Genomic DNA, 17,178 nt, shown 5'->3' with positions numbered 1-17,178 from the left:
TCACTGGTAAATGTTTTTTGCTCTTAAATAAATATCCTGAATAGTTCTATTATAAAGGATAAAATAAATTATTTTTCATTATTTTGCTCTGGGAACTGCTTCCTCCATGCGTCCTGTCTCTAGCTGAACTATACCCTTTGATTATGTGTCACAGGTTCAAAGCCTTCCCCTGTCTCTAGTTGAACTAAAACCTTTGGTTAGTGGCTTCCTATGCATCACTGGTTCAAAGCTGCTATAGCACCTTCAGGTATTTTCCATTTTAGCATCCCTACAAGCTTCATAGTTTTAGGACAATCCTGCTGAATATAGACTTTTTGTGAAAACAAGTGATCAAAAACTGATTCTGTCTTATTTTATAACAGGCAGTACATATCATGAATTTTGAGAAATAGGAAGGAAGCTTTTTTAGCAGGGTCATAATGATCTTAGAGTGAAAATGAAACCCATGCTGGAGGTTCCTGGGTGGCTCAGTCAGTTAAGCATCTGACTCCTGGTTTCCGCTCAAGTTATGATCTCAAGGTCATGACACTGAGGCTCACATAGGGCTCCATGCTCTGTGGGGATTCTTCTTGAGAGTCTCTCCCTCTCCTCCTGTTCCTTCCCCTGCTTATTTTCTCTTTCTCTAAATAAGTAAATTTTGAAGAAAAACAAAACAAAACCATGCCGTTGGTCAGAGGCAGCAAAACCAGCTAGAAGATGACTGCAGTGAGCCAGATACCACCATTGGTGGCTGGAAGAAGGAAGAGAGCAATAAAAGAAAAAATAAGAGGTAAAACTTAGGATATATTTTGATAACATACCACACAAAAGTTGCTAATGGATTCAATGTGTTGTGCGAAGGATTTAAAAAAAAAAAGATAGCAGCAACGTTTTCATGGACATTATGAGGATTATTGCAAGAGTTCTCTCTAGTAACTTGTGGAGGTAAATAGCTAATTGAGGTGGGTTTGAGAGATGCCTGGAAGAGGATGTACAGAGGAACAGGAGTTGAAAACATTTAACAGTTTTAAATTTAAGAAAAGAAGATAAATAGTGTGATAGCTGGTGGGACATGAAGAATATAGAGATGTCATTTTTCATTTTAGATTGAAGAAATCATAGCTCCTTTGTAAACCATTGAGAATTACCTAATCAAGGGGATGGGGGTGAAATTGATGATGGAAAGAATGGCAGGTCCACTGCAGTGAAGTATTTTTGTACTTAACTAGTAAAAGGAATTTGTATTCAAGTGATGTGGTTGGCCTCAGGACAATGAGGATCTTATTCACTGCAATGGAAAGAAAAAAGAAAGGCAAACAGGGCTTACTGATATGCGTGCACAGGGTTAGCACGTGTGGTTGTCAAAATGTGTGGAAGTTATCTTCAAATTACTTGAATTTTCACAGCAAAATAGGAACCCAGGTCATCAATTGAAAGTGAAGAGTGAAGGCGGAGCAAAGAAGACAGAATGGGAAATAATTATTTTGGTTGACAGAATGTGAATGAATTATAGAAAGGGCCCAAAGCAGCCCACCTGGGGCTAGGATCAGAAATTTAAAGAATAAGCAGTCAGCACTGTGTGTTGCTTGAGCCATCTTCAGCCGTGAAGTTGCAGGTGTGCAACTAAGGTTTTGAAGCAACCACACTGGTAATTGTTATGTCAAGAAAGGATGATGAAGGGAAGTGAAACAAAACCATTTTAGGAGTTTTTACTGAGATGCATCAAAACTCTGTGCCAAATGGCCTCCATCGATACTTGCATGAACTTACCCCCTTCTCTACTTCCACTGCAGTTGCCTTTCTCAGGTCCCTAATCTGTCAAAACCCTGTGCACAGTGATAGGTAGTTATAGATGCAAAAGTAGATTAAGGAATCCTCCTCAGAATTACTGATTCTTTTTTTTTTAAGATTTTATTTATTTATTTGACAGAGAGAGATCACAAGTAGGCAGAGAGGCAGGCAGAGAGAGAGAGAGGAGGTAGCAGGCTCCCTGCTGAGCAGAGAGCCCGATGCGGGACTCGATCCTGGGACCCCGAGATCACGACCTGAGCCGAAGGCAGCGGCTTAACCCACTGAGCCACCCAGGTGCCACAGAATTACTGATTCTTAATCGGAAAAGACGACTATCATATGATCTCCCTGATATGAGGAAGTGGAGATGCAACGTGGGGGGTTTGGGGGTAAGAGAAGAATAAATGAAACAAAATGGGGTCGGGAGGGAGACAAACCATAAGAGACTCTTAATGTCACAAAACAAACTGAGGGGATATGGGGGGAGGGGGCTAGGGAGAGGGGGGTGGGGTTATGGACATTGGGGAGGGTATATGATATGGTGAGTGCTGTGAAGTGTGTAAACCTGGCAATTCACAGTCCTGTACCCATGGGGCTAATAATACATTATATGTTTATTTAAAAAAAAAGAAAAAAGAATTACTGACTCTTAGGCCCCATTTATTTTAGATGTTTCATGTATCTGATGCAAAAATTAAAACTGCAACAATGTAGAGTAAAAACACACTCACCCCCTTGTCTTACCTCCCATCCAATCCAGAAACATTTAAACCTTTCATGTAATAATCCACATATATATAACTTATTATAATTTGATTGCTGTTTTTTGTTTCATTTTATAAAAACATCCACATATCTGTACAGATTCTGATCTTGTAACTGAATGAAAATCACAGTTCTGAAAGCATTTAATATTAATTCCCGTTTAGTCAAAGATTGTCTTTTCTGATTACCATCAGAAAGTCTCCTCCTCCTTGTTCAGTTTTCTTGTGTGTGTACCTATATATACGCACACAGAGATGCATACACAAAATACATAGATAGTAATTAAAATTGTATATGTATATTAAAAAATAAAAAAATATATATATACATACACACACATTTATTTATTAGTATTTACTTGAAGGAAGGTAAGGGAGGAAAATATTTTAGTTCTTATTCTTTTCTTGAGTCACTTGATTTTACACAAAATATTCCATACATTATTTCATACTTGAGGGAGGACTAGTGTTCCATTATTTATATCCCATCACACTGGTATATATAACCAAAAGTGAGTTTGGTCTTATTGTTCTAAGAAGTCCTTATAAAAAGTATTCACATTTCCAGAGGCAAATAAAAGTTAACTCTGAGAAAGGATTCTGTGAATCTTAACAGAAAATGTTGATCTGGATTTTTATGCATCTTTTCTACTTCAATGATATTTTTATCTAAGTCACTTATTTAGAAAAAATTGCTTGCCAGCATTTGACTTTCACTCTTCAGGTAATGAATTTCATGTATGAAAATTAAAAAAAAAATCTATATTCTTCTGTTTTTGTTGAGATGAAATTCGCATACATAAAATTAACCATTTGTAAATGAGCAATTCGGTGCAATCATTTATTCTTATCGAGCACTTAAGTTAAGCTAGGCTGTGTGCTATGTAAGGGGCATTAAGTAGACTAGCATTGATATTCAAAACATTGGGTCCACTTATTGTCAAAAAAAAAAAAAAACACTTTATCTGGAAGCATTTTCTGATCCATTTATCCCTCATACAATCCATCATCCTCTACATTCCAAAAGAATTTTATTCATCCTTCTTAAAATACTGTATTATTAGGAATGTGTATACTTTAAATATCTTGTGTCCTTAAATGGACCTGAAATAAGAAAGATTGTCATTTGTTTTTCTACCTGGATATAAAGAGATTTTGTGTTCAATAAATGTGTTTTAAATTTGAATAGTGAGTTCCACATGAAGGGTCTAGCAAAATAAAAGGCAAAACTATAATAAAATGAGAAGTGCCTGAGTTGGTAACTCTAGGGGGTGCCATTCAAGTGCTATAGACTATGGATACTTTAATGCCATGCCAATCAAGTTTGGTGAAGAAATTCATACCAGTTCCCTATTACCAATTCACAATATGATAAGTACAAAAATTAAGGCTAAGCATCTAGAATAATATATTAAATCTCATGATGAAAAAAGGTGACTTGTATCTTATGTCTCTTTAATTCAGTTTTCTAATAATTTACTTCATTATACTTCACTATATTTAGATCCACAAAAATAAATGAGAGGCAATGAAAAAAAAAATCTAGTAGTCCCTGAGTTTTAGAATCACTATAATAGGGGCATCTGGGTGGCTCAGTCAGTTAAGCATTTGCCTTCAGCTCCGGTCATGATCCCAGGGTCCTGGGATAGAAGTCCCCAGGTGAGGATCCTTACTCAGTGGGCAATCTGCCTCTCTCTCCCACGCCTCCACCCTGCTCATGCCCTCTCTTTCTTACTTTCTCTCAAATACATAAATATAATCTTTTTTAAAAACAGAATCATTGTAACAGAGAGAATGCAGTGTTTGAAGAAGGGAGGATTAGTGTCAGGCAGTCGTTGGAGCATTACTCTTCATGGCACATGAGGAACAGAGTAAGTACTAGGTTGAATCCTTACATTTAAAAGGTCATCAATGTCTAATAGGTTTATGCTCCACTCCATTAGTTAGGAGAATTCACAGAAAATGTTGAAGTTAGGGGTAAAATGAGAAACCCTGTAATTAAAAGGACTCCTCTGTTGGTTGTAGAGAGAAGAATCACAAGAGAGCTTTATAGGAACCCAAATATGGTATTAACTGACTGATATGCCAGTATTTGCATTCTTTTTAACCCCATTTCTTCCCACCTCTTCCTTTCCATTCCAGCTCTACCATCTCTTCCCATGGTACAGTTCCTCAAACTTGATCCTACGAAAGAGCATTCTGTGCCATCAGTCATAGAAATTTTATTGCCTGTTTGAGAGACCACTGAGTCAGATATTTGTGAAATCTGATCCAACTCTACCATTCACTGGATGTGTGACTTTGGATACTTCATTTCTCTGAGTTTTTGCTTCTTCACTTGTAAATTTTAAAAATCCATCTTGATGCGTTTTTGGAGGATTTGAAAGATACAAGAATAAGATAATGAAAACAGTCAAGTGGTGCAATTATTTCTATTGTTAATTCTTGTTTTCCATCCTCTTTTTTTGGCACTTTGAGATGCATCACTGTTTGGGAAGACTTCTGGAGTTCCCCCATTTCTTCCTCATCCAAAAACCTACATCATTTTAGATAATATTTATTATAGTGGTTGTATGCACAAAAGCAACAAATGTTTACCCCGAGGCACAATGAAATCCTTGCAGATAAGTCTCTTGTATCATTCCTCTTTGTATCATTAAACCAAACTAAAACATATACACACATATATATACACACAAACTACCATTAAAATTATAATTTTGAGAGAGAGAGAGAAGGATGAGATAGAGAAGGAGGGAGATCACCAAATCCAGGAACTTAAAAATTAGTTTGCAAACCTATATTGGAAAGATAATTCATTACTGTGTCTTAACATTCCCCTTGGTAAAAGTAGAATTATAAATGCTAAAATGATACATACATACACAGGTCTGTGTACATGTGAGTAAGGAAGAGAGAGAAATTAAGTAAAGAACCATTTCTAGATATTGTCACATGTCTCCAGAAGTGCAGAATTACCCCAGTTGAGGGCAACTGTTCTAGTTCTAGTATTTCTCAAACTTCAAAATCACATGAACAGCTTATTAAAACACAAGTTAGGGGGACCAGGTTTTCTGATTCAGGAGTCCTGGGGTGCATTTGAAGAATCTGCATTTTTAAGAAGTTCCAGTTGATATTCAGCTGTTGGTCCAGGGCCACACTTCGAGAAAACTGGCGTTAGATAGTCACCTCAAAGCCCATCCCCAGGTTTACCTCTGAACATATGACATATTTGCCACTCTGTCTTTAGAGGCTTGATGCTGAGGTTCTTTTTTTTTTTTTTTTTTTTCCCCTTGGTACTGCCTTCAGAGGGCCATGAGAACTCAGAAGTGAAGGAAAGATCTATATTTTCATCTCCATCCTTCTTCCTCCAGATAATTGTTTTCTGTCTTGCACCACCACTTCCATACAGGTGACCTTCTAGTGTATGATGCAAACTATAGTTTCTCCCAACTGACACCTGAGATAAGTTACTCTCTTCTTTTTCAGTGAGTCTTTATAAAAAGCAAACCTATTATTCAAGATCTTTGCTGTAGGTCCATCATTGATGGACACTTACTGGACAGAGTCTAGATTCTTCACCTTGATATATTAATCCTGACTTCACCTTCCTTATGTCCTGCCACTCTCCCTGTTGCAAGTCTGCTCTATCTCTGCATTGCTCTTTGTACTCCATTTGAGAGGCACAGGTAAATAGAAGTTATGAGACTCAAACTAAAAATCCCTAAATTCTAAGGAAATATTTAAAGAAGAGTAGAATTTGCCACCCCAAAATATGCCATTTTGGTGTAAGGAGTATCTTAAAATGATTATTTTTAAAAAACTGCAGACAGAAGAGAACTTCTAAGAACCAAGTAAAAGAAAAATATCCATCTGTAAATATGTCCTCTTCTCTGTACAAGGAAGAGAAGGATGACTCTACGTCCAAAGAAACTTTTTAAGAAGCTACTTTTTTTTTTTTAAGATTTTATTTATTTATTTGACAGAGTGATCACAAGTAGGCAGAGACACAGGCAGAGAGAGAGGAAGAAGCAGGCTCCCTGCTGAGCAGAGAACCCTATGTGGGGCTTGATCCCAGGACCCTGAGATCATGACCTGAGCTGAAGGCAGAGGCTTAACCCACTGAGCCACCCAGGTGCCCCAAGAAGCTACTTTTATCAATGGAGAATATACCAACTTAAATCTACTTAACAACTGTGTCCTTTTTTATTGTGCTTTTTCTGATAACCTGGTATAACCTCTCCTACTCCCAACATTATTTTTGTCTTTTGCTGGTATAAATACACGGTATTTAAGTTGGTAGCTTAAACTATTTAGGGTAGTTACTATTTTCCTGGGTATCTTTCATGAATACAGGATGTGGACACATTACTAAACTTCTCTTTGTTTTTCTCCTGCTAATCCCTCTTTATTATAAGAGGGCCTCAGCCAAGAACCTGGAAGAGTAAGGGAAAATCATCCCCTACATTAATAGTATATATGAGGTAAGACACTGCAAAAGACTTTCTCCCCATTTGACTGAATAAGAAACTGAATCATTTAAAGGTTAATGACACCATGCCATTAGACAAGAGATGGTAAATTAGTCTTCATACTCATTATTTCATTTGATCCACATAAACTAGATAAGCAGATAAGGTAGCTACCTATTACATTTCATTTCCCCTTTAATTGTTCTATCACTGTTCTATCACTAGAGTGCACACGGATATTAAACTGTTGTACATTTTAAAATTTAGCTCGGGGAAAAAAAAGTGTTGCTCTCTTCATTAAACCTTTCAGCAAAACCAGATTTCAGGATTGAATGAAAATGAATTTTCTTTAACAAGAAAGGTCTCAAGTATACAACCTAACTCTACACCTAAAGGAACTGGAAAAAGAACAGCAAAGAAAGCCTAAATCCAGCAGGAGAAGAGAAATCATAAAGATCAGAGCAGATATCAATGAAATAGAAACCAAAAGAACAGTAGGACAGATCAACAAAACTAGGAACTGGTTCTTTGAAAGAATTAATAAGATTGATAAACCCATGGCCAGTCTTATTAAAAAGAAAAGAGAAAGGACCCAAAAAAAATCATGAATGAAAGAGAAGAGCTCACAACCAATACCAAAGAAATACAAACAATAATAAGAACATATAATGAACAACTATACATCAGCAAATTTGACAATCTGGAAGAAATTGATACATTCCTCGAGACACATAAACTACCAAAACTGCACCAAGAAGAAATAGAAAACCTGAACAGACCCATAACCAGTAAGGAGATTGAAGCAGTCATCAAAAATCTCCCAATGAACAAAGCCCAGGGCCAGACGGCTTCCCAGGGGAATTCTACCAAACATTTAAAGAAGAACTAATACCTATTATCCTGAAACTGTTCCCAAAAATAGAAATAGAAGGTAATTTTCCAAACTCATTTTATGAGGCCAGCATTACCTTGATCCTAAAACCAGAGGAGGACCCCACCAAAAAGGAGAATTACAGACCAATATCCTTGATGAACACAGATGTGAAAATTCTCACCAAAATACTAGCCAATAGGATCCAACAGTACATTAAAAGGATTATACACCACAGCAAAGTGGGACTTATTCCAGGGCTGCAAGTTTTGTTCAACATCTGCAAATCAACCAATGTGATACAATACATTAATAAAAGAAAGAACAAGAACCATATGATACTCTCAAGAGATGCTGCAAAAGCATTTGACAAAGCACAACATCCCTTCTTGATCAAAACTCTTCAAAGTATAGGGATAGAGGGTACATACTGCAATATCATCAGCCCTCTATGAAAAACCCACAGCAATTATCATTCTCAAGAGGGAAAAACTGAGAGCTTTCCCCTAAGGTCAGGAACATGGCAGGGATATCCACTATCATCACTGCTACTCAACATAATACTAGAATTCCTTGCCTCAGCAATCAGACAACAAAAAGGAAAAAAAAAAAAAAAGGCCTCCAAATCAGCAAAGAAGTCAAACTCTTACTCTTTGCAGATGATACGATACTTGATGTGGAAAACCTAAAAGACTCCACTCCAAAACTGCTAGAACTCATATAGGAATTCAGTAAAATGTCAGGATATAAAATCAATGGACAGAAATTGGTTGCATTTCTATACACCAACAGCAAGACAGAAGAAAGAGAAATTAAGGAGTTAATCCCATTTACAATTGCACCCAAAACCATAAGATACCTAGAAATAAACCTAACCAAAGAGGCAAAGAATCTGTACTCAGAAAACTATAAAGTACTCATGAAAGAAATTGAGGAAGACACAAAGAAATGGAAAAACGTTCCATGCTCATGGATTACAAGAACAAATATTGTGAAAATATCTATGCCACCTAAAGAAATCTACACATTTAATGAAATCCCTATCAAATACTATCAATTTTTTTTTCCAAAGAAATGGAACAAAGAATCCTAAGATTTATCTGGAACCAGAAAAGACCTCACATAGCCAGAGGAATGTTGAAAAAGAAAGCCAAAGTTGATGGCATCACAACTCCAGACTCCAAGCTCCATTACAAAGCTGTCATCAAGGCAGTATGGTGCTGCCACAAGAACAGACACACAGATCAATGGAATAGAACAGAGAGCCCAGAAATAGACCCTCAACTCTATGGTCAACTAATCTTCAACAAAACAGGACAGAATGTCCAAAGGAAAAAAAAGACAATCTCTTCAACAAATGGTATTGGGAAATTGCACAGCCACATGCAGAAGAATGAAAGTGGACCACTTCCTTATACCACACACAAAAGTAGACTCAAAATGGATGAAAGACCACAATGTGAAAAAGGAATCCATCCAAATCCTTGAATAGAACACAGGCAGCAACCCCTTCAACCTCAGCCATAGCAACTTCTTCCTAGAAACATCAAGAAAGGCAAGGGAAGAAGGGGCAAAAATGAACAATTAGGACTTCATCAAGATCAAAGATCAAGATCAAGATCCCAACTATGGGGACTTCATCAAGATCCTTTTGCACAGCAAAGGAAACTGTCAACAAAACCAAAAGACAACTGACAGAATGGGAGAAGATATTCACAAACGGCATATCAGATAAAGGGCTAGTATCCAAAATATATAAAGAACTTATCAAACTCAACTCCCAAAGAACAAATAATCCAATCAAGAAATGGCCAGAGGGGGACGCCTGGGTAGCTCAGTTGGTTAAGCATCTGCCTTCGGCTCAGGTCATGATCACAGCGTCCTGGGATCAAGTCCCGCATCGGGCTCCTTGCTTGGCAGGGAGCCTGCTTCTCCCTCTGCCTCTGCCTGCCATTCTGTCTGCCTGTGCTTGCTCTCTCGCCCTCTCTCTCTCTGATAAATAAATAAAATCTTAAAAAAAAAAAAAAAAGAAATGGGCAGAGGACTTGAACAGATATTTCTTCAAAGAAGACATCCAGATGTCCAACGGACACATGAAAAAGTGCTCCACGTCACTCAGCATCAGGGAAATACAAATTAAAACCATAATTCAATACCACCTCCCACCAGTCAGAATGGCTAAAATTCACAATTCAGGAACTGACAGATGCTGGCAATAATGCAGAGAGAGAGGAACCTTCCTACAATGTTGGTGGGAATGCAAGCTGGTACAGCCACTCTGGAAAACAACATGGAGGTTTCTCAAAAAGTTGAAAATGGAACTACCCTATGACTGAGCAATTGCACTATTGAGTATCCCAAAGATACAAATGTGATCCAAAGGGGCACGTGCACCCAAATGTTTACAGTAGCAGTGTCCACAATAGCCAAACTATGGAAAGAATCTTGATTTCCATCAACAGATGAATAGATAAAGAAGATGTGATACACACACACACACACACACACACACACACACAAACACACACACACACACACACAGAATACTATGCATCCATCAAAAGAAATGAAATCTTGCTATTTGCAATGACATGGATGAAACTAGAGGGTATTGTGCTGAGCAAAATAAGTCAACCAGAGAAAGACAATTATCATATGATCTCCCTGATATGAGGAATTTGAGAGGCAGAGTTGGGGACTTGGGAGATAAGGAAGGAAAAAATGGAACACGATGGAATCAGGAGGGAGACAAACCTTAAGAGACTCTTAATCTCACAAAACAGAGGGTTGCTGGGGGTGGGTGTGTGGAGAGGGTATATAGGTTATGGAAACTGGGGAGGGTATGTGCTATGGTGACTGCTGTGAAGTTTGTAAGCCTGACGATTCACAGACCTATAGCCCTGGGGAAAATAATAACATATAATTTACATTATATGTTAATAAAAATAATTAATAAAAAATAAAATAAAATTGACATTTGGCATAGAAAAAATGAATTTTCTTTATATGGACTTCTTTTTTCGTGGTTTTCATATCATCCACACATTCTCTGATACTTCAGGGTTGAAAAAAAGGGACAAAGGCTCTTCCCACCTGAGCTTACCAAGGGGCTCCAAATCAGCTCAGTCTCTCCTAAAGACAGAGTAACCCAGAGTTCTACCTGCTTGACACTCAGTGTCTATTCTGTAACTTTCCTTCCTTCCTTCCTTCAAATACTCAAGTGCTGAAAGAGTGCTGAGAAGCAATAATGTTGAGACTTTGAAAAAACATTGCAGAAATTTCATGCATGAAAACATTCTCTCCCTGGTCTATGGGAAGGCACAGTAAAAATTAATTCTCATTCGAGACAGCTCAGAAATGGAATAGTTAGAAATCAAGAGATAGAGGAGAGAAACAAATGGATTGGACTTAATTTATTTTCAACATCAAAGTAGAATCCAAACTGATGGAATGTTTGGGCAGGGAAACAATTGTGCACTCCATCGTCTTCCTTTTCTCTCCTGAGGCAGTTTTCAGAATAGAGTAAAATGTAAAGAACAAAAAGTCATGTTGATGAAACTGACTAGCTCTTTTTTTTTTTTTTCGATCACCATACTTAATTATCCAGCACATGGTCTATTTATACATTTCACTGCAGACAGACTTCATTCAACACACCTTCCCTGCTCCGTCACACCTAATCATAAAACTTCAACATACTCCCCATTTCCTGAATATGATGTATATACCCAGACTTTTAATTCTGCGAGGACCCAAATAAATTGTACTTGTCTGAATTCTGACCCATAATCTGCTGACATTCCTTATTTATATACTCCCTGGTTCTAGAACACTTGGAACCCTGTTTTATTTTACCTGCAAGATTTCAGTATCTCTTTTCTTTGAATACAGCTTTGGACCCTTACATTTTCATATTACCCACTCAGGACCTGATACTCAAGAGTTCTACTATCTACCATGTGTTCTTTATTCACTACCAACCAGATGGCTCTTGGGGTAAATTCCTAATTCACATTTGATCTTCCTGAATTGGCTCAAATACCAATCACAGATATTAACACTTCAGACTTAGTATTTTCAAAACAAGAAAGAAACCTGTAAGGGATTATGCATACCACACGTACCTGTAGGCACACACAAACATACACAACCACACACATCCCCCACAGGTTTTCCATGCATGCTATTTAATCATCAGTACACCTTTTCCCTATCCCAATGTCACAGTGGCATTGTCATTTGGGTTTGCTCAATAAAAACGTTGTCAATGCTTATTTTGTTGACTCATTTGTTGGAGGGGGCAGCAATGGGGAAAGCCCTAATGCCAATGCCTGATATAACACACCTGAATACTCAATCAAAGACAGAGAGACTAGTATCCAGCTTTGTTCAAATTAACAAACACAGAAGAGCTACACATTTTCATTACAAATTTTTCACTGACATTTTCTGTAATATCAGGAGGTTATAAATGTAGTGGGGAGAAAAGTATCCAGAAATATAGGACAGATAGGAAAGACATTTTATAATTAATGAAACTAATGAACCAGTAACTTATTTTTAAAAAATATATCTATGTATAGATTAACGCACTTACATATAGTTGGAAAACATGCTATAAACTTGGATGTTTTGAAGTGGTGTTACCATAAAGAAATGTTGCCATAAAGACATCTTGTACTAATATAAATAGTGCCTTCTCTTCTGATCTGATCAGAATAAATAATTCCATATCAGATCACAGCTAGCTTGATCACTTACACCTCCATTAATTTTTCAAGTTTTTCTTTTACATCTCCTTTATAATTTATTCATCCATTGCTTGGCTACAAAGGCATCTGAAGAATGTCTTCAGCTTTGTGCTTCTTATTTTTCAATATCAGACTATTTACCCTGCTCAGATAGCCACAGAACGCTTTAAAGAAATATGTGATGAATCCAAATTTCTCTTTGTTTTCCGGAAGTGAGACACAAGTAGCACATAGAGGGAAATATCTAAAAAGGAACCAGGCCAATCTGAAATAAAGTGGCTTATGCTTATGGTTAAAAAAAACAACTATTTTTTTTTAAATAAATAACTAAGCATCACTCTGATATGCATGAAAAGAGCATAGATGCTGATAGTGGGAGAGCCTTTGTGTATGTGGGGCCAGGAGATATGTGAGAAATCTCTGTTCTTTCTATTCAATTTTGCTGTCAATCTAAAACTGCTCTAATAGGAAATGATAAAAAAATTAAGAATTAGGACAAATGGGACAAATGTGCATTTCAAACCTCATTTGGATTTTTTTTTTTTTTAACTTTTCTAAACCTCATTTGGATCTTATGGAATTCTCTGGCTCAATTAACCAGTGATATCACAGTGAAAGCTTACACAAATCAAAGGAAAACAGAAAGAAATACATCTTTGACACAGTAATCTGAGGACTCAGAATATCTTGGGAAAAATGTATCTCTTTCATTTTTTGTTGTTTTTTTATTTTATTTTATTTATTTATTTGACAGACAGAAATCATAAGTAGGCAGAGAGGCAGGCAGAGAGAGAGAGGGCAGGGAGCCTGGTGCAGGGTTTGATCCCAGGACCCTGAGATCATGACCTGAGCTGAAAGCAGAGGCTTAACTCTGCTGAGCCACCCAGGCGCCCCAATCTCTTTCGTTCCACGTTTCTCCTCTGTAATTCTCTGTTTCTCTCTGAGCATTGGTCTAATTCTCTTTCATGAGGTAGCTCCAAATGGTCAAGAACTGGACACAGGGACTGATTTTTTGGAATCTCAGCACTATGGAAAACCACCCTTCTAGTATCCATATACTGACCCTGATAACAGACACTCATCTTCATATCTTACTCATGCTTCGGTTCTATGTTCTCTTGAACCAATCATGGCTTCCAGGAGTATGGGAACAATTATGATTACCCAGCGCTATGCCACATGTCCAGACTTGGGCCCTTAGATCAGGATCTGATACAAGGAAGAGGATATGAAGCTTTAGAAGAAAGCCAATATCACTTAGCTACCACAGATCACTACATCCACTTGCTATGCCTGGGAAAATTACTAAAGTTACAGTATTCTCATCAGGGATATGGTTAAAATAATTTTTTAAAATGAATACCCTAAGTCTATTATATCTAGTGATATTTGGGCTCATCAAATTCTAAAATATCAGCATAATATAGTTTCTTTCATGTAATGTGTTTACAACCATAAACAGAAAACAAATAAAGCATATTGAAATGTGAAGTCTGGATGTTTAAGGAGAATTGCTTCTTAACTAAGTGCCTCCCTCTGGAATATTTATATTCCACTTCATTGTGATTTATATTCATATGTTAGTAAATTTGTTACTATTATATTTTTTGAAAATCATCCAATCTATAAATGTTAGTTCTGCAAGTTATGAGTTTAATAGACTACTGTTATAGAACATTAATGAGAACTATGAAATTAAAATATTCTTAAATAAATGGGTAAAAACTGGACATCTATTTAATTATTTATCAGAGAAAACAAACAGAATTCTATTTATTATTATTAGTTACCAGGAATGTTGTCTTGAGGGGAATTCTAAGATTGCATTTTATTAGCCTTTCTACTTTAGAGGTTTTATGGAGTAAATAAAATGGCTTCAGTTTCCTCACTTTTTTTTTTTTTTTTAAGATTTTACTTACTTATTTGACAGACAGAGATTACAAGTAGGCAGAGAGGCAGGCAGAGAGAGGAGGAAGCAGGCTCCCTGCCGATCAGAGAGCCTGATACAGGACTCAGTCCCAGGAACCTGAGATCATGATCTGAGCCTAAAACAAAGCTTAACCCACTGAGCCACCTGAATACTTTTTTTTTTTTAAGATTTTATTTATTTATTTGACAGAGATCACAACTAGGCAGAGAGGCAGGCAGAGAGAGAGGAGGAAGCAGGCTCCCCGCTGAGCAGAGAGCCCATGCGGGCTCTATCCCAAGACCCTGAGATCATGACCTGAGCTGAAGGCAGAGACTTTAACCCACTGAGCCACCCAGGCCCCCCCCTACTGAATACTTTTAATGAAAGCATGCAGATACAAGTTTCTTCAATTCAAAATCACCCTATGTTAAATGACAGTGATTTCACCAGTACCATTTCAAATTATATATATTTTAGAGGCAGCTGGGTGGCTCAGTTGGTTCACCACCTGACTCTCCATCTTCGCTCAGGTCTTGATCTCAGGGTCTTGAGTTAAAGCCAAGTGTTTTGTGCCACACTAGACATGAAGCCTACTTTAAAAAAAAAAAACATGAGGCAGAAGAAGAAGACGATGACGATGAAGAAGAAGAAGAAAGAAAGAAATGAAAAGAAAAAAATATATATATACATAAATATATATATGTACATATATATGTATGTATACATATATATGTACATATATATATGTATATACATATATATATACATATATATGTATATATGTATAAAAATATATATATTTTTTTAATTGCCCAAATTGCACCTGTATAGCGATGACCTGCCTATGTAGGTTCATAAAGACTCATTTTTTAAAAATTTTTTTAAAGATTTTATTTATTTATTTGACAGACGGAGATCACAAGCAGGCAGAGAGGAAGAGAGGCAGAGAGAGAGAGAAGAGGAAGTTGGCTCCCTGCTGAGCAGAGAGCCCGATGCGGGGCTCGATCCCAGGACTCTGAGATCATGACCTGAGCCGAAGGCAGTGGCTTAACCCACTGAGCCACCCAGGTGCCCCCATAAAGAGTCACACTTAAAGAGTAAATAATAAAACCAAACAAAGAAGAAAAATAATCCACAAGTCATGTCAAATAAATGGCTTAAAGTGAAAAAAATCCACATAATATCAATATTATTAGTTCTTTTTAAATATTATTAAATTGTAGCAAGGCATGGAAACTATACTAATCATTTTCCTAACCTAGAGATATGAAGAAAACAAAATGAATTCTAGAGGACACTATTGAGAGGCACTATAAATGTATTAAAATGAAACAAGATGGGATTGGGAGGGAAACAAACCATAAGAGACTCTTAATCTCACAAAACAAACTGAGGGTTGCCGGGGGTAGGGGGGTAGGGAGAGGGTGGTGGAGTTATGGACATTGAGGAGGGTATGTGCTATGGTGAGTGCTGTGAAGTGTGTAAGCCTGATGATTCACAGACTTGTACCCTTGGGGTTAATAATACATTATATGTTAATAATTTATTTTTAAGATTTTATTTATTTATTTGACAGAAATCACAAGTAGACAGAGAGGCAAGCAGAGAGAGAGGGGAAGCAGGCTCCCCATTGAGCAGAGAGCCCAATGCGGGGCTCGATCCCACGACCCTGGGATCATGACCTGAGCTGAAGGCAGAGGCTTTAACCCACTGAGCCACCCAGGCGCCCCAGTAATTTTTTTTTTAAAGGAAAAAAATGCTACTTTCTCTAGGGCACTGGGTGGCTCAGTGGGTTAAGCCTATGCCTTCGGCTCAGGTCATGATCTCAGGGTCCTGGGATCATCAAGCCCCATATCTGGATTTCTGCTCAGTGGAGAGCCTGCTTCCCCACCTTCAGCCCCCTGCCTGACTCTCTGCCTACTTGTGATCTTTGTCTGTCAAATGAATGAATAAAATATTGAAAAAAAGATACTACTCTTTCTAAAGAAGTTTCCAAAAGAGTGATTTTAGATTTTTAAAGGCTAGCCATATCTGAAACAAAACAAGTGTGTCGTTTCAGTCCTTTTCTCCCAATTTTGCGATTCATATAAATGTAATTCTTCTGCATATTGAGTGTCTTCAAGCTAGTCAATCCTCAGGGTGGAACCATTTCAAGTTAAATACTAAAATGAAACAAAGGTGGTTAATCTAGTAAAAAAAAAAAATAATAATTCTACCTCATAAAAGACGTCATCTGAGAAAGAAGGATAATTGATTCTTATCAACCTCTAATATGGCTATTAAAATAGTTTCATAAGCACCTTGTCTTCAATGATACACAATAAAAGCTTAACAATGGCTACAAATTGGTAGTGGTATTTGGAATGTTGGGCAGAAGGAAATTAGGAATGCATTTATATAACTTATAAAATTCAGAATTCTAAAATATTTTATTTCCTATAGTTAAAGAGTCTCTTATGATTTTCCTCCCTGTCTGTTTTTCTCTTATTTTTCCTTCACTTTCCCTATGTTCATCCATTTGGACTTTTAAATTCCACATCTGAGTGAAATCATATGCTATTTGTCTTAGGGAAGGTGCATCAGGGGAAAGGAACAACCAGGTGATGGGCAATAAAGAGGGCATGTGATGTAATGAACACTG

Source organism: Mustela nigripes, chromosome 17, assembly GCF_022355385.1.
Source record: "Mustela nigripes isolate SB6536 chromosome 17, MUSNIG.SB6536, whole genome shotgun sequence".
NCBI lineage: Eukaryota > Metazoa > Chordata > Mammalia > Carnivora > Mustelidae > Mustela > Mustela nigripes.
Note: the sequence above shows the minus strand (reverse complement) of the source record.